The sequence below is a fragment of the Cajanus cajan genome, chromosome 2 (genome assembly GCF_000230855.2).
Source record: "Cajanus cajan strain Asha chromosome 2, NIPB_CcT2T_4, whole genome shotgun sequence".
Lineage (NCBI taxonomy): Eukaryota > Viridiplantae > Streptophyta > Magnoliopsida > Fabales > Fabaceae > Cajanus > Cajanus cajan.
The window spans coordinates 12,518,247-12,538,132 of record NC_138518.1 but is presented as its reverse complement, the minus strand read 5'-3'; the positions used below and the strand labels follow the sequence as shown (position 1 = coordinate 12,538,132).

The following is a 19,886-nucleotide window of genomic DNA, read 5'->3' as shown; positions in this document are numbered from 1 at the left end:
AAGTTATCAAAAATTTATTTCTTAATGAATTGCCAAATTATAAGATCATTGAAAATAGACAAAGAGTAACTAACAAATAAATAATTTATGAATAATAAATACATATTTACTTTCTCTTGCATTTATTATTATTTGTACATGTAGGGGCATTCGGCCACCTCTCTATCGGCCAATGAAGGGCAGAGTCAGGTGGCCGATCGCCAATCGGTCACCTGAATAAGTCCATCACTTAATCTATGCTTAAGGGATAATTACTTAATTAAGGTGTATTACCTAATATGGTAAGTACATCATATGGCCCATAAGGTCCAAGGCCCATAAATGTCAGTATAAATAGCTCAGGTCAAGAGGTAACGTCACTGTTCATTAATTATCCTAGAGATTCGAGCTTGTCCTGACTTGAGCGTTGGAGTGCCTTTTGCAGGTACCAACCCCCTCTTCGGCGTACCGGATTATTGGATCGGGAATCTCGTTCGGCCTTCCAACTACAAGAAGACTTGGTGTGCCCTTCAGACAGGTACATTTGGCGCCCACCGTGGGGCCGAACCGAGACGATCTTAGAAGATTAATCGAGCAAAACAATGGCGATAACAAGGAGGACAAACACGGTAGATCAACAACACGAAGAAGAACATGTCGAGGTGGTGGATGAAACCAACCTTTCTGAAACCGTCCGTCTATTGAAACAAGAGATGGAGGCTATGAAACAACAGCGAGAAAAAGACGCTAAGGAGCTTTCGGCCTTGAAAGCTGAGAATGAGGCACTAAGGAATCAAGATACCTCATGGAAACCTACTCAGGTCACCAATACGCAAACACAAGGGTCGCACCAGTCCCATACGATCCATACATCGGTCCCTCGTGCCTCGGCAGTAGCACCAGAAAAGCACCCCTCGGCCTTACCCACTGTCGGTCGGCCTGCAGATTTGACAACCATCGGCTCACACCGACACCCTTTCACCCCCTCCATAATGCAACTCTCTCTTCTGGACAATTGGAAATCTTTACCCATTGATAAATATGATGGTACCACTGATCCTGATGAACATCTTGATGTTTTTCTTACGCAGGTAACCCTGAGTACCACGGATGATGCTGCATTGTGTCGCATTTTCCCCACATCCCTTAAGGGTAGGGCGTTGAGCTGGTTCACTCGGCTACCCCCTAACTCGATCGACTCATTCAATACTTTGTCATCTCAATTCACAGTTCAGTTTGCAACCAGCCGTCCTCATAGCCTGACATCTTTGTCGTTGGTCAGCCTTCGGCAAGATAAGAAAGAATCACTGCGGACGTTCATGGATCGGTTCAACAAGGCAGCCTTGGAAATCCGAGATCTTAACCCGGCGGTAGCACTTCATCACCTGACGACGGCTTTAAAACCAGGGCCGTTCGTCAATAGCCTGTGCAAGAAACCTCCTTCTGATATGAATGATCTGCGCAGAAGAGCGGATAAATATATGCAAATGGAGGAGTTGGCCGAGTTTCGAAGTCAAGCTCGGGCTGACCAGTCGGCCAAACCTGAGAAGCCAATTGAACAGACATACAGGGGGCGAGGCAAAGAAATAGCTCTTCGGGACCGGCCCGTGCGAGGTCCCAAATACTCCAATTACACCCCTCTTAACGCAAGCCGGGCAGCGATACTGGAGCAGGCTTTGGCAGCAGAAGTGTTGGCGGTTCCAAAGAGAGCTTCCACTCCGCCACGCGCCGATACCAGCAAAACCTGCAGGTATCACCGAAATCGCGGACACTCAACAGAAGAGTGTGCTGCCTTAAAAGATAAAATTGAAGATTTGGTCAAGCAAGGCAAGTTGCACAATTTTGTGGATCGGCCAGCTTCATATCGTCCCCGCTCCTCGTCCCAGTATCAACGCAGCGATCGGCATGCGCAGGATCGGTCTGATAGACCTCGGCGCGAGCGGAGTAGGTCGCAAGAAAAGAGAGATGATCCGGCACCATCACGTCGGAGGGTCATAAACACAATCGCAGGTGGATTTGCGGGTGGCGGCTCAACATCTTCTGCCCGAAAGAGACACCTTAGAGCTATTCGTTCGGTCAATAATGTGGATAGGCAATCTCCCCGACGATTACCAACAATAACTTTCACTGATGCTGATTTTCAAGGCATCGATCCTGAGCAGGATGATCCAATGGTGATTAGCGTCGAAATCCACAACTGTATAGTAAAGAAAACGCTGGTGGATCAAGGCAGTTCGACAGATATTCTGTATTGGAATACCTTTAAGCAGTTGGGTATTTCTGAAAGAGAGTTGGTCCCATATGACGACCCTTTGGTCGGTTTTGCAGGGGAGAGGGTGAACACTAAAGGGTATATTAAGCTTTTCACTCGTTTTTGTGTTGACGAACAGGAAAGCAGGGAAATTCAGATAAAATACATCGTGGTAGACGCTCACACATCTTACAACATCCTCTTGGGACGACCATCGCTGAATATGCTAGGCGCTATCGTGTCAACTCCGCACCTAGCAATGAAGTTCCCTTCCGATAAAGGGAAAATCATCACCATCCACGCCGACCAAAAAGCTGCTCGGGAATGTTATTTTGCTAGCTTGCAAGTAACTCCCATCGAAAGAAAATCAAAGTCCAAAAGGGTTCATGTCGTCAATTCTTCGGCATCAGTTGAAGAACCAGTTTGGGATCTTGATCCAAGAATGAATGATGAAGAACGTGTAGAGCCGGTAGAATCAAAAAGAGAGCTACAGATCGGCTCAAATTCGGCACAAGTCACATACATCGGTGCCGACACATCCGAAGAAGACTGTTCTATCTTGCGCCGGGCGATAATGAAAAACAAAGATCTTTTTGCATGGACACCTTCCGACATGCCCGGCATAGACCCCAATATCATGTGTCATAAATTATCAATTTGTGCCGAAGCGAGACCGGTTGCCCAGCGTAAAAGGAAAATGGGAACCGAACGGAAGCAAGCAGTAGAGGCAGAGGTGTCCAAGTTACTAGCGGCAAGATTCATTCGGGAAGTTCACTACACCACTTGGTTAGCAAATGTGGTCATGGTGAAAAAGCCGAACGGAAAATGGAGAATGTGTACTGATTACACTAACCTCAATAAAGCATGTCCCAAGGATGCTTACCCACTCCCGAACATAGATCGGTTAGTTGACGGTGCCTCCGGACACAGAATCCTCACCTTTCTTGATGCTTATTCGGGATACAATCAAATCCCCATGCATCCCCGTGACGAAGAAAAAACGGCTTTCATAACTGATTCGGCCAATTATTGCTATCAGGTTATGCCCTTCGGGTTAAAAAATGCAGGTGCAACTTATCAGAGATTGATGAACAAAGTCTTCCGGCACCAAATCGGTCGAAGCATGGAGGTATATGTTGACGACATGGTTGTTAAATCCCACGACATGGCTCGCCATGTAGTTGATCTTGCTGAAGTATTTCAACAATTGCGCCGGTATGACATGCGTTTGAACCCTGAAAAGTGTGTGTTTGGGGTATCAAGTGGTAAATTCCTCGGTTTTATGTTGTCGGCAAGGGGTATAGAAGCCAACCCTGATAAATGCATGGCAATCGTCAACATGGTAAGTCCCAAAAACCTTAAGGAAGTCCAAAAGTTAGCAGGACGCCTTACTGCGCTATCAAGATTCATCCCCTGTTTGGCCGAAGCAGCCAAACCCATTGTAGGATTGTTGAAGAAGATCAAGAAGTTTGAATGGTCTGAGAATTGTGAGGAGGCTTTCAAGACTTTGAAGGAGCGTCTCGGCTCGCCACCTATTCTTTCCAAGCCCGATCCCGCGATACCAATGGTGGTGTATTTGTGCGTATCAAACGACGCAATCAGCGCCGTTTTAATTCAGGAAAAGGTGGAGCAACAACCTATCTACTTTGTCAGCCGTATGTTACAGGAGGCCGAGACCAGATATCAGCTTCTGGAGAAGATGGCGCTTGGGCTCATTCATACCGCTCGGCGCCTCAGACCATATTTTCAGAGCCATCGTGTCATTATCCGAACTGATTGCCCGATAGCCAAGGTGTTGCGAAAGCCAGAACTAGCAGGACGGATGATGGCATGGTCTGTTGAGCTATCAGAGTTTGATATCAGCTTTGAACCACGAGGTCCGGTCAAGTCTCAATACTTGGCTGATTTTGTTAATGAATTGCAACCGAAAGGCCGTTTCGAAGATGACGTGTGGACCATACACGTGGATGGCTGGTCAAACAGTCAAGGCAGTGGTGCAGGTATAATTCTGGAGGGACCGACAGGAGTAACCCTGGAACAGTCTCTACGATTCGCGTTTAAAGCGTCAAATAACCAGGCCGAATACGAGGCACTATTGGCAGGATTGAGACTCGCACAAGAAATCGGGGCTACACGATTGATATGTTGGACCGACTCGAAAGTCGTATCAGAACAAGTGAACAACAATTTCCAGGTGAAAGATTCAGGACTGCTAAAATATTACCACTTGTTTCACAGAATGCGCAACACTTTTGAGGATGTCCAAGTGAAACACACGCCGAGAGAACATAACGAAAGGGCCGATCAGTTAGCTCGGTTGGCAAGTAGTAATCGGAAGCCCGGTCAGCTACGAACCACGCTTCACCTTAATCTGGCCACTCCAAGTGTAACACCGATCGAATGTATGGCGAGCGAAGAGCCTACGCACACTTGGACATCGGAAATAATAGACTACCTGGAGCTCGGCAAAGAACCATCTGACCAGGCAGCTGCCAAAAAACTCCGAGCTCAGGCGGCCAGGTATTCGGTTGTTGGGGGACAGTTGTATCGCAGGGGTTTCTCGGTGCCTCTTTTGAAATGCATCAATACGGCACAGGCAGATTATGTCTTGAGAGAAGTCCACGAGGGCATATGTGGATCTCATTCGGGAGGGAGGACGCTAGCTATGAAAGTGCTTAGAGCAGGTTTTTACTGGCCAACCCTCAAAAGTGATTGCATGCAGTTCGTCAAGCGTTGTCTTTCATGCCAAAAACATGGCAATCTTATCCATGCTTCGGCCGAAGAATTACACAGCATAAGCTCGCCATGGCCGTTTGCAATATGGGGAATGGATATACTCGGACCATTCCCGATAGCTAAAGGCCAATGCAAGTTTTTATTGGTTGCCGTGGATTATTTCACGAAATGGGTCGAGGCCGAACCACTCGCCAGCATCACAGCCGCTAATGTTCAGAAATTCTTTTGGAAAAACATCATTACTCGCTTCGGCATTCCTCATGCTCTCATAACCGACAATGGCTTGCAATTCACAGACCAGAAACTCAATCGATTTGTCCAAGATCTTGGCATTCAACACAGATTTATATCGGTCGAACATCCGCAGTCCAATGGACAAGCCGAAGCAGCTAATAAGGTGATACTCACTGAATTAAAGAAACGATTGGGGGACGCTAAGGGAGCTTGGGCCGAAGAATTGTTAGAAGTCCTGTGGGCCTATCGGTGCACGCCTCAGTCCACAACTCGAGAAACACCTTTTAGGCTAACATATGGCACCGATGCCATGATCCCTGTTGAGGTCGGGGAACCTTCCTTTCGGCGGCAACATTTTGATGAGACAACCAATGAAGCATCGCTCCGAGCCGAAGTCGATATGATTGACGAAGTGCGAGCCAAAGCTCAGATCATAGCCGAAGCTTGCAAGCAACGAATGGCTCGCAGATTTAATTCCAATCTCACCAAGCGAAGCTTCAAGGAGGGAGACTTAGTCTGGAGAGTTCTAGGACCGGCAAGACGTAATCCACGGGAAGGCAAGTTGGCAGCAAATTGGGATGGCCCGTTTCGGATCCGACATAGCCTTGATAACGGTGCCTACAAACTTGAAGAGCTTTCTGGCAAGATCATCCCCAGAACATGGAATTCATCTCACTTGAAGACATACTACAGCTAATCGTTGTAATCTAATCATAATGTAATTCCAAGTTGCACTCTTTTCCTTGATCGGTCTTTTCTCCCCTTATAAAAAAGTGAAAAGGGGTTTTGGCCGACAAGGTTTTTAACGAGGCACACATCAATAAAGAACGCTTTATCTCATTGTTTGTTTCTGCCCTCTCGGAAATTCGCGCAAAAGGCTTCCCTCCCGAGTTGATCAACTCGGCCAAGGATGTGCCTCAATCACGCAAAAGGCTTCCCTCCCGAGTTGTTCAACTCGGCTAAGGATGTGCCTCAATCACGCAAAAGGCTTCCCTCCCGAGTTGTTCAACTCGGCTAAGGATGTGCCTTAAAAAATCCCGCAACAGGCTTCCCTCCCGAGTTGTTCAACTCGGCTAAGGATGTGCCTTAAAAAACCCCGCAACAGGCTTCCCTCCCGAGTTGTTCAACTCGGCTAAGGATGTGCCTTAAAAAATCTCGCAACAAGCAATTCCGAACGTACCCGTTCGGTTTTCCTCAAAAAGCAAGCAATTCCGAACGTACCCGTTCGGTTTTGCTCAAAAAGCAAGCAATTCCGAACGTACCCGTTCGGTTTTCCTCAAAAAGCAAGCAATTCCGAACGTACCCGTTCGGTTTTGCTCAAAAAGCAAGCAATTCCGAACGTACCCGTTCGGTTTTGCTCAAAAAGCAAGCAATTCCGAACGTACCCGTTCGGTTTTCCTCAAAAAGCAAGCAATTCCGAACGTACCCGTTCGGTTTTCCTCAAAAAGCAAGCAATTCCGAACGTACCCGTTCGGTTTTCCTCAAAAAGCAAGCAATTCCGAACGTACCCGTTCGGTTTTGCTCAAAAAGCAAGCAATTCCGAACGTACCCGTTCGGTTTTGCTCAAAAAGCAAGCAATTCCGAACGTACCCGTTCGGTTTTGCTCAAAAAGCAAGCAATTCCGAGTGAATCCGTTCGATTTTGCTCACAAAACAAGCAATTCCGAATGAACCCGTTCGGAATTGCTCAAAAAGCAAGCAATTCCGAACGTACCCGTTCGGAATTACTCAAAAAGCAAGCAGTACCGAATGAAACCGTTCGGTATTGCTAAAAAAAGAAATCAATTCCGAATGAACCCGTTCGGAATTACTCACAAAACAAGCAATTCCGAATGAACCCGTTCGGAATTGCTCAAAAAACAAGCAATTCCGAATGAACCCGTTCGGAATTACTCAAAAAGCAAGCAGTTCCGAATGAACCCGTTCGGCATTGCTCAAAAATCAAGCAATTCCGAATGAACCCGTTCGGAATTACTCAAAAATCAAGCAATTCCGAATGAACCCGTTCGGCATTGCTCAAAAAACAAACAATTCCGAAGGAATTCACCCGCTCTTTAAAGATAAGCAAATAAAGTTCACAAGTGTTATCGTAATTTGTGCAAGTTAAGTTTTACTAATGGTACAGCCTATCGGTATCTTAAAAATATTCATCGGATCGGTAAAATTAAACATCCAGGCAGTTTGTTCCAAGATGACATTTTCAAATCTGAAAATAAACCTTCATTTAAAAAGAAACACAAGTGGAGGCTCTATCGGCCCCCTTGCTACAAAATTATAGTTCTAATACTACTCATCGGGGTTGCTCGTTGGATCATCCTGAGCCGGGGCCTCCGTTTCCGCCTCGGGACGGGGATCGGCAACCTCTTCATTCTCATCAGATGAAGTATGAACATCTGTGGCTTGGGGGGCATTCAACGGCTCCTCGTCATCCGGATTCACCCCTTCGGGCATATCAGCAAACGACATGAGAGACCCTTGATAAAAATCTTGAGTCATGTCGAACTCAAAATCCTCCGGAAATTGGCCGAAGTGCTTGGCCTGCCGAATGGCATGCTTAAACCCAGCCTCATGTTGAGCAACAATCTTCTCTTTTGCTTGCTCTTTAAGATTGTCATAGGCAGCTTGAGTTTCCTCCATTCGGCGACGCTCCTCGTTAGCTGCTTTCTGGAGGTCCAGACGCAGAGTATCGATCGTGCGCCGAGAAACATCCAGTTCAGCCGCCAGTTCCCGGTTTTTAGCTAATATTTGTTCATTAGCCGCCAACGCCTCGGCCGAGATCTTCTCGGCCTCCTCCACACTTCGCTTCAAATGCTCCACCTCACCGACAGGCTCCATGGCAAGATGGTGCGCTAAAGCCAACGAGCGAGATTGTACCTCGCAGAAAAGCCTCCACTTGGTCTTCGTGTCCAGAGTGGCCAAAAACTCCTGCCCGAATGGAGACACCATATCAGGCCGAATCACTGTCTCGGCTGGAGCATCATCACTTAAAAAGGCTCGAGACATCAGCTGTGGCGGCACCACAATCACGGTTCGGTTTGGCGAGGCTGTAGTCGTTGATTTGGCCTTTTTAGCTTGGTCATGACGTTCCTCGGAGTTCTTTCTCTTTGAATGCTCCCGACCGGAATCTTTCCCTTTCTTTTCTTTCTTCTTCTTGCGTTCCGGAGGAGGAGGTAGTCGGTCATCATTTGATGGTCGAGGGGAGTGTGCAACGGAAGTTCCCACCCCCCCGGATTGCCGAACTTGTTTCACCCGGGCAGCAAGCAGATTACGAATGTTTAGCTCGTCCGCACCACTGGTAACCATGATTCCTGCAAAACGGATTATGTAAAATATCAATAGGAATTAAGTTTACAGGTTAATTCGGACAAATAACATACCTATCAAGTCATTCCACCAACGAGGGGATTCAACCAAGTTGATCAAAGACCTAGTCGGCAAACGCCGGGGTAGAAGAAGCAATAACTTAAGATCTGTTCGCTCTTCGGTTGTCAGCATTTTCTTCGGAACGACGTCATAAGGCCGAGGGGTACGCGTCCAGTACAACGGAAATAAAGGCTTTTCGTCCTTATCAAAGAAAAATCGTCTCCCATTCGGCCTGATGGTTACTCGGAAAAAATCCGGCCTTGAAATTTTTGTATGAAGAAGTGAAGCTATCCAATAATAAGCGATCACTCACTCGGCTCAGAGAGTGCCACTTCGCTAATATGGTAGGCCGAGACGAATAGAAATACAGAAAAAGCATTGGAGAAAGCTTAATACCGGCACACTTACACAAGTGTTTGAAACCTTGTAACTGTGCCCAACTGTTCGGATGCAACTGCGTCGGTGCAACATTCAATATCCTCAATACTCCCATGGTAAACTCGTCAAACGGCAGTTTTACTTTAAGATCCCGAAGAAGGCAGTCATACATGTAAAATGACTCCATTCTAGCACCGCTTTGATCAAGGCAAACCAGGTCGGGGTTCGGGGACGCATTGTTCCGACAAGACCGAATGCCAATTGGGTAGGGGTTCTCAGTAGCATCAAAGTTCAGACAGTTGGTGTAGTCCAATAGTCTCGTAATCATATCTGTATCTCGGTATCGGGAGTAGTAGGAAGTAACCTCCCCGTTTACCCATTCGTATCCAGCTAGTTCGGAGGGACCGTATCGCTGGCGATTCGATACTCGCTTTGGTTTTTTCTCAATCTCTTCACTCCCACTGGTAGATGCCTCTCCCGAAGCAGAACCACTCCGATTTGGCCTTTCGGCATTCACAGGAGACGACGACGATGCTTTGGAACTCGAATCACTGGACGACGACCCCCCGGATGACGACGACCGAGAGCTGTTTGCCGAAGAGGATAAAGAAGTAGTAACCATGACTACAGAAAACTTACCAATTTGCTCGGAATAACACAATCGTTTGTTGGATCGGCTTAGGAAATCTTTAGCTATCACAATTCGGCAGAGAGCAACGCGTGTGACTGGCCCTACCACACCACCTATTTATAAGCTCAAGAAGGCGGGAAAATTCGAAGTTTTAAATTATATGTAACCGTTAGATCCTTCAAATCCAACGGTTACGGTGTATATGTAACCGTTAGATCCAACGGTTACAGTGGTGCACCCGTTCACATTCCTACAACACTTGTCTTTTGCTACCCTCAAAGGAAGCCTCACCTTCCATTAAGGCTGGGGGGTAGTGTACAGGTAGGGGCATTCGGCCACCTCTCTATCGGCCAATGAAGGGCAGAGTCAGGTGGCCGATCGCCAATCGGTCACCTGAATAAGTCCATCACTTAATCTATGCTTAAGGGATAATTACTTAATTAAGGTGTATTACCTAATATGGTAAGTACATCATATGGCCCATAAGGTCCAAGGCCCATAAATGTCAGTATAAATAGCTCAGGTCAAGAGGTAACGTCACTGTTCATTAATTATCCTAGAGATTCGAGCTTGTCCTGACTTGAGCGTTGGAGTGCCTTTTGCAGGTACCAACCCCCTCTTCGGCGTACCGGATTATTGGATCGGGAATCTCGTTCGGCCTTCCAACTACAAGAAGACTTGGTGTGCCCTTCAGACAGGTACATTATTATTTTTAATATAAATAAAAAAAATTATGTTACATTTATTATATTTTTATTTTTGCTTAAGTATGTTTTTAAATCTTACAAATTTTGATTTTGGTTCTTTGTAATTTTTTATTTTATTTTTCATCCCTCAAAATTGAAATTATTGTTTTTAATTTCTATTTACTAAGTCATTATTTTTAACAAATTTTTATTTATTAAAATGTTAAGTGATTATCCTTGAGGTTATTCACAATAATTAGCATATTATGTCAATGTTTGACACCTCTAAATTTTTTGTATAAATCCTTAAAATAGATGTTATTTATCTACTTAAGATTATTGTTAAAAACTTAAAATAGTGATTTTAAAGGGATAAACATCAAAAAAAAAATATTTTACAGGATCAAAGTCAAAATCTATTCAATTCACATGGATTTAAAACAATGTTTACAAATTTTAGATGCATGAAGAATTAAAAAAAATCATTTATAAGAACCAAAATCAAAACTTATTTATTTAACAATAATTAAAAACATATCTAAGCCTTTTATTTTTATCTTTCTCTTTCTATCACAAAAATTAATTAATAAAAATGAAAAAAATAAGTTAAATTTTGATAATTATCATAATCTTAAATAAGTCTTTTAAATTTAAATTTTGTGTTTATTTCCGATCCCCACTAAATAAAAACGAGGTAAATAATTATTTTTTATCTATTAAATTTATAATAACTAATAAAATTTAAATATAAAATTTATGTATATTATTTTAAGTCCTTACCAAATATAATTTAATAATTTTTAGATAAATAATGCATGAGCTAACTGCACGTTTTTTCCCCCCGAAAATTTTAAGATGAAAAAAGTGATGATTATTTAGTAAACATTAAATAAAATTGGCCGGAAACCGAATCCAATGCATTTATGAAAAGAATAAAAGATAGTGCATTTATATGTAACGGCTATAGTAACTCATTTAATTTCATATCTTATCTATTAATAATAAGGGGGAAAATTATCTTTCTCTTATCTATTAATTAATAGTATAAACTTCTAAAATTCTCAATTCTCTTCTTTCCAAAATTTTTTTCAACAAAACTATATACATATGCAATTATATAAATATTTTTTATAAAAATAAAATAAACTAATACTAAAAATAATAAATTTATCCAAAAACATATAAAATCAATATTATTAACTATTATAACGTAGTAAGTTGATTCAAGGTTAAGTGGATGTTACAGAAAAGAGTATATAAGGCTTTCTCTGATAACAGAGCCTCATAAGCTCGTTCCCAAAGGAATTCTAAAGAGAAATTTTAGAGAGAAGGGCTCTGGATCTGTGAACTCTTTTCTCTCCCAAATTTCTCTATTTGATTCTTCTTCTCCTTTAGATCACTAATTTCTTCTTTCTTTTCTTGAAATTTAGGCTAGGAAGCTTGTTTGGGGGATTGAAGTCCACGGGTTGAGCTTCGGGGGAAATCTTCTTCTTCTTCATCTTCTTGGTTGTTCTGAGCCAATCTTCAAGGTGAGGAAAGCTAGAATGTAGGTTGATTGGTTGTATGTGAGTTTGGGAACTCGATTGGTGCATGAATTTTGAGAATCAATGGTTGAATGGAAGGACTTCTCATTTTCGAGGTTTTGGGAAAAAATGGGGTTTTGGTGATTTTGATGCATCGGATGGGTGCATGTTGAATCTGAGATTGTTTTTGAATAGTATGAAGTCTAGGTATTGCTTTCATGGATTTGCATGTGATTGGATCTCCTGATTTTCAGGTTTTGATGGAATTCTTGAAGTTTTCGGGGGCTACTATTTGAATTTGCATCGGGGCGCATGCTTTTGGAGTCGAGCGTGTATTCATCAGAGACAACCATTGCCTAATCACGTTGGGTGCAAGGTTAGTCGCGCCGGGCGCATTTTGAAATGAGAGTCTCTGGATGAGTCACGTCGGGTGTGAGGAGAACCACGTCGGGCGCGATATCAGATACTAGCCATGTATGGCATGTTACTGGTATGGCGTCGGGCTCAAGGTGGGTGCGTCAGGCATGGAGACTCTTGTGAGCCTCTTCCTACAAGGACGCCGAGCGTGATAATTCTACGCCGGGCGTGGGAGAGTCTTAAAGCTCTCGGGTTGGGTTCAGGCCGGGCGCGAACTGACTTGCTCCAGGTGTGAGCATGTTTGGTTTTATGATTGAAAAATGATGAATGTTGTAGTAGGATGAGACAACACAGTTGTGAGTTGAGAGTTGCGTGCTAAACCTTGTTGTATAGTTGTGTAGAGATGTTATATGTATGAGTTGACTTTGTTGTTCAAGTTGAAAGTTGATTGAGATGATGAGTTGAAATCTATGTTGACTGTGCTATGATGATGAGTGGTTGATCACTAGGACTAGAGGAGAAGTTTTTGAAGTTGTTCATCCCATTGTGCAGATTGAGATAGTTGTGGTGCTTTAAGAGCCCAATTTATTGAAAAACCCTCCTCAAGAAGTTGTCCTTTAGAGTGGATGTTGTGGTTTTCTCCTCTAGGACTTAGTTGGTCCCGTGTGTGGGCAAGGTGATGGAGGACGATCCTTAGAGCTTCATGTGGGACCTATCACTAGGTCCATGACTAGGAGATTGGAAGAGGATAGCGGAGCTAACACCCCTAGAGACATGCTTCCTTTGGCTAAGGAATATCAGTCTTTCTCCTAAACCTTGTTAGCATGGAATCTATTTTTATGCCTATTTTACCCTTGTCTTTAATTTTCATTTTTACGCTTCTATTTTGGGTATCTTAGACATGGGATTTATTTTACTTGTATTTACCATTTTATCCTTGTATTTTGGGGTGCCTTAGTCATAGAATTTATTTATACTTGTATTTCTCATTTTACCCTTGTATTATGGGATGCCTTAGATTATAAGATTTTATTTTATAGCTAGGGTATTTTATTAGGGTTAAAAAAAAAGGCCTAGACGTATTTTTTGGTAGCATTGGATTTGTTTTTGGAATTGGCAAGGCTTAGGCCCAAGTGGGGTGCAACTAGGATGCATGGTCTTATCATGCACCTAGATGTAGCTTAACCAAATCGAAAGATTCCATCCTTGGCCACCAAGTAGCATCTAGGGTTAATTTAGGTTTCATTTGAAGTGCATTTGGCTTGCATTTTTCGGGCAAGCATTCTCAAATGCAACCCTAAATGTTTCCTTCCCCTATAAATATCCTAGACCTTGCACCTTGTAAATACTTTGGAATATATGAATTTGAGTGAGCATTTTTGCCTCAAATTCTCTCCTTAGTCACCTAGGTCATCACGGGCTAGACCTCCCTTCTCCTCCCTTGAGTGAGTTTAGGGTTTATTGAGTGGCCTTCATCTCCACTTGGTGAAGTGAGCCAACCTAAAACCACCTAGACACCTTCCTCCTCCATTTTCTCATATTCACCCATCCTAAACACCATACGCCTATTCTCATTTTCCTCCACCCTTGAAGGAAAGTCCAGCCCCTAAAGCCATCATCATGGTCGTGGCAAGGAGTCTCTCTCCCACCTTGGACGTCTTGGTCTCTCCCACGGTGGAAGGAGCCCATCACAAGGTCAGGGAACACATGTATGAAGCGACCACGATATAGGGGCCAGGTCGAGCTATACCGATTACAAGTGATCATTTCAAGTAAAGTACAAAGTCGGAAACTTAGTTCCTAACCGAGTATCGGAGGGTTGTAGTATTTAGAGGATAGTCAGTAGGCTAATCCCATAGGTGGCTTAATTGAGCTAGCTGATGCCATGGTAGGCCTAAAACTAGTTGTCCTATCCTGACATAATACTATACTTCCTTGTTTAAGTGGCAAAGTTTGAGAAACCGTTATCATGTTGTGGAATTTTATCCAAAATTGTTGTTTACCTAGCAAACCCAAAAAGGTTTTGTGTTGTCGGTTTGGTATGACCTAGCCACAGACTGCTCACCCTGTGTTGTAGGAGATTTCCGAGTTGAAATGCGTGATGACGCATATAGGTTGATGTGTTGATACAATATTGATATGTGTTGAAATGTTGAAGTGTTGTTAAGATGTGTAACATATGTGTTGGTTGTTACTTGCGTACCATGTGGAATATGAATTATGTGTTGATGTGTTGCATACTTAATTATATGAGTTGTTTATTTTACCTAGCTTAACCTTACATGTTTCCATATGATTTGAACTGCGATGATCATACGTTGTATGGGAGCAGAGCAAGGATAGGTTGGAGAGTAGCACTGGAGCCACAAATGGTGCTTGGAGTTGGATTTTATTTTGTAGACTACCAGTTGTGGGTAGATACTTTTGTATAAATATTTGTATATAGTTGCTGGACAAGCAACATAGTTGTACATATTCATGAGATGTAGATGTGCTTATATTATATTACTGCTTCAATATATGTATATGCATAGTTAGTTGTGTGTTGCATAGTGTGACAGTCATGGCGAGTCGTTACAACACTATTACATTGTGTACATATTATATCAAATATAATTTTTCATATTAATTTTTATGTAATTGCATCATCTTTTAAAATGATATAAAATATAAAACAAATTATTTTACTAGATAAAATTAATTTATTATTGATAAAAAAATTTATAATATATATAAAAGAAATAACCCTCCAAAACTCTTTCTAATAATTCCCTTCTCTCCAATAATTCTCTTAAATATTTTTATATATAAATATTATTATAAAATAAACTGTTATATAAATAATATAAAAAGAACAGCTTCTACAGTATATTTTTTACTCCAAAATATTTATTTATATATAAATGTTATATAAGATAAGTTATACTGAATAATTATTAAAACTAAACAAATATCTGAAAATATAAAACCTAGCAAATGAGCCAAACAAATTAATAAAACATATTAATTAATAGCTACTAAATTTAAAATTCAAATAAAGTAATAGTAAGAATTAGTAATAACTACTACATCTAAGTTTCATTAATTAATAGTTATTGATACTGATAATATTAATTACTAATAATATTATATTTAAAATTTAAATAAAAATTTTGTCAAAAAATTTAAATAAAAATATATTATAAAAATTAATAAAATTACACTTCATGAAATATTATCTACAATGACATACAAAAGTATTATTATAGATATAATACATGTAAGTATAAATCAATTTGACATATAGCTCCACACAATTTTAATATTAATTTTGAATGAGATTTAATAACATATATTGTGTCTTTTTAACAATATATCAACATACATTGTATTTATAGTGTATATAAAAGTAATTTTTAGTGACAAGTATTATATTAATATAGAGTGTGTCTACAAAACAATTTTTTGGTACTATTTTATTAAGAAGATACTTAATATATTAACAAAGTATATTAATATATTGACAAAATTAATAGTCAAATAAATATATTATTTTTTATTATAAATTTTATAATCTAACAATGATTTTAGCATCTTCAAGTCCTTTATTTGACCAGACTCAATTATACGATATATATATATATATATATATATATATATATATATATATATATATATATATATATTATTTCTTCTAATACTATACAGTAGAAACTCTTTAAATTAATAATATCAGGATCGGAGAAACTTATTAATTTAGAGAGTTATTAATTTATCAATAAATTAATAATTATTAATTTAAAGAGTTTTTAAGTAATTATACTGTACATACCAAACAAAAAGGAAAATTAGTCTATGCCTCTTAGAATTATGTTGCAGCGAACCTTGGGACTCAACGTAAATTAGTAACTTTTGAAATACATATGCATTGAAAATCAATACGTAATGACTTTTGAAGTACATATGCATTGGAAATCAATAATGAATTTTGAAGTACAGTAAATGTAAACAAGAGGAACAAATGTGTTCAATGTATTCTTAAGCAAGTTTGGCATATATAAATTACATGAATGTGTTAGAGTATTCAAACCATATCTCACAAGATGGCTTCTCATCTAAAAGGTGTTGCAAAATCAACTATGTCAGGTCAAATACGTAAGGAGTTGTGTGAGTATAAGAGAGATAATCCTGCAAGCACACAAAAAGACTTGCAGAGATGGCTTGAGGGAAAATTTCATTTGAAAGTTAGTCAAGGAACAATATCAAACACACTTAAGCAGTCAGATGACTATCTCTCTGCTGAAATAGAAAAGGGAAGAGCAGAGATCAAAAGTCACAAACCAGCAAAATATCCTGACATGGAGAAGGTTGTTTATGAGTGATTTCTCCAGCATCAAGAACGTGTGAATATCACAGGAGAATTAATTTTGCAGAAGGCAAGAGATACAATGAAACTCGTGTACCCTCATGATGATTCAAATTTTAACTTCTCTATAGGATGGCTTGGGAAATTCAAGCACCGACATGGCATAAAGTCATTTCGTCGTTTTGGCGAGAGTGGGTCAGTTGATATACAAGACATGGAGCAGAAATTGGTATCGATTCGAGAGAAATGTGATCAATTCCCTATGAAAGATGTTTTCAATATGGATGAAACTGGGTTGTTTTATAGGCTACAAGCTGATCATTCACTGGCAACAAAACAACTTGAAGGAAGAAAACAAGATAAAGAAAGGCTGACGGTAGTTATTTGTTGCAATGAAGATGGCTCTGAAAAAATCCCTCTATGGATTATTGGGAAATATGCAAAGCCTTGTTGCTTCAAGAATGTCAACATGAATAGCTTGAATTGTTAGTATCGAGTTAATAAAAAAGCATGGATGACTAGTGTGCTTTTTGATGAATATGTTCGTTCATTTGACCAAATGATGCATGGTAGAAGAGTTGTACTTGTGGTGGATAATTGTCCAGCACATCCAAGAAATATTGAAGGGCTAAGAAGTGTTGATTTGTTCTTCTTACCACCCAACATGACATCAAAGATTCAACCTTGCGATGCTAGGATAATAAGAGCTTTCAAGATGAATTACCGTAGAAGGTTTTACCGCAAAATATTGGAAGGTTACGAGGTGGGACAATCTGATCCAGGGAAGATAAATGTCCTTGATGCTATCAATTTGGCAATCCCAGCTTAGACAATAGATGTTCGAAAAGAAACAATAGCGAATTGCTTCCGACACTGTAAAATTTGTTCAACTAGTGACGTTGCAAGAAATTTGGATGAATCCACTTTTGATGAAGAAACTCAAGACCTCGAGACTATGATCAATCAATGTGGCTATCATAATAAGATGGATATCGACAATCTAATGAACTACCTAGGTGAAAATGAAGCATGTTCGAAGGTTCAGAGTTTAGAAGATATTGAGGGTACTATCATTGAGAACAATGCAGAGGATGCAGCGAAGATGATACAGTGTCTTTGGAGCCTGTTACGCGAAAGGAAGCACTTATGGCAGCGAACACTCTTCACAACTTTATGATATAATACAAAAATACAACACCTAAGCTATTGGATACAATAAGAAAAGTTAGAGATGAGCTCCAAATAGACTTGAACTTTAAAGGAAAACAAACAACTATTGAATCATATTTCAATAGAGTGTAATATATTTTTTTTCAGTTTCTATGAATTATTAATTTATGATTTTCTTAGGACCGAAAATTATAAAAGGATCTCCCAAAAAATTATTATCTTATTATTTTATCGAGTTTTTCAATTTTTTACATTGGCCCAAGTCGGGACCGGAAAAATTTATTATTTTAGAGAGTTTATTAATTTACCAAGTATTAATTTAAAGAGTTTATACTGTATGTATATATTTTTATTTATAGAATATTCATATTCCTTCATTTTTGACTTTTATTTTATTTTATGATGGTTGCCTCTTTTGTCTTTTATCCATGTAAACAAAAGTAAGTATTCTTCTATTTTCAGACTACAACAATTCTAACAATTGTTTTATTGAGATGTTACTTTTTCATGTAAAAACTTTTGAATGTAGCATAAGAATAAGAAAAGTTATTTTTTTTATGTGATGATGGAATAATTAATTAAAATTATTTAAATGTTTATTTATTTAGTCTCCGCTATATATATCACTTGGTTCAACTTTAATCTATTGGAATGATTTTACCAAAACTTTATGTGGCACCTTCTACCCTGCATTACCATAACATAAATAATATTGAATTAAAATACCTCATAAATAAAATAACTCAAAATCTATTAAGGTATAAGGAGTCACATTAGTAACATAAACTAACTTAATGGAAATAACAATTTATAAAAGAATCAAAATCAAACTACTCAAATAACATGAATCAAATCCTAATTAGTCCTAACTAATCTCTGATGTCATGTATCCTATTAGAGCAAAACCCAACGTTAAGGACTAAGTCTCATCACCAACATCCTCAGGATCATGTTGATGATTACCAATAGAAACCACAAGAAAACAATACAAAAGAAAAGGAAGTGAAAAATATCCCACTCTATCTCATGGTGTAGGAATGCAAACCAAGTAGTCAAACGCAAACAATTCATACAATAAAATATAGCATACGCAAATACGCACTATCATCATACATGGTTCATTCATAGCATAATAAACAACAATAGATACATTATGATGCAATATGTAATGGACATGAACTACATGTTAACATGCATCTGACGCTGGTAAAAATATTACACTTGTGCATTGCTGCTAGCAATACACTAGAGTAATATAGGAGTACATGTTGAGTCACATCATCTACACACTCTCATTAGAAGGACATACTACTAGGGTCTGGTCGGGATAATTAAGCAATGCAAGATGCATTCTATGATCACGAAGACAAGGCTGGACTTCCAAATTGAGTTATTCCCATGGTTGATTCCCAAACTTTTACATAAGGAACCTTCCCTAACAGCGTATTCCACACATCATACCCTTACAAAAACATTTTTATGCATGTGATGCATGTCAAACAAACCCAATGCATTACATTCACGTGACTCCATACTTTCACGCATCACATGTTCCTGATGTCACTTTACTCAACATTCATATTTATACATTCATATATAGACATCAATTCATATCACATCAACACCATAGTACAAAATTATAGCATGGAATTTAACAAAAAAATAGTAGAGGATTCTGAGGTAGGACGATGCTCAATGGCACATGCCTCATGCTTGACGTGATACCTCTAGAGGACTACATTGATCTTTATCTTACAAGTAGACTTAAATGACAGACTTAGGTTTTGTAATCTTCATGAAAGTTGTAGGCCTATATGTTAGATTTCAAGTTCTGTTGGAATCACTTAAAAAAGAGGTCTAAAACTCGAGTTATGATTAAATTAATAAACAAAGATAAGGTTGTCAGATTTAGGTTGAAACATTGCAGTTTTGTATCTCTTAAAATTATTAGATGGAAAAATTAGTTATTAAGGTCAACATAGAAGTTGTAGAAAATTATCTTATCTTTCTAATAAAATTAATATCTATTTAATATCTCATGTGTAGCTCTAGATAAGGTGTTTGGACGACACGATGCCTTAGAAGATTATGTTATGAAGGCATAGTTTGTAAATGATGATAATGAATAGTTTTACCCTTTAGGCGTTTGATCTTATGAATGGTTTGAGGTACATATAATAATATTTATGAAAGAGAAATCATAAGAGATAATATTTGTGAATAAGTTATAATAT

General features: G+C 39.5%; 1 pseudogene; it reads left to right on the top strand.

The window, feature by feature from the left end:
• Positions 1 to 16,104: 16,104 nt before the first annotated feature.
• On the top strand, positions 16,105 to 17,784 carry LOC109791273 (CENP-B homolog protein 2-like; annotated as a pseudogene).
• Positions 17,785 to 19,886: the final 2,102 nt, after the last annotated feature.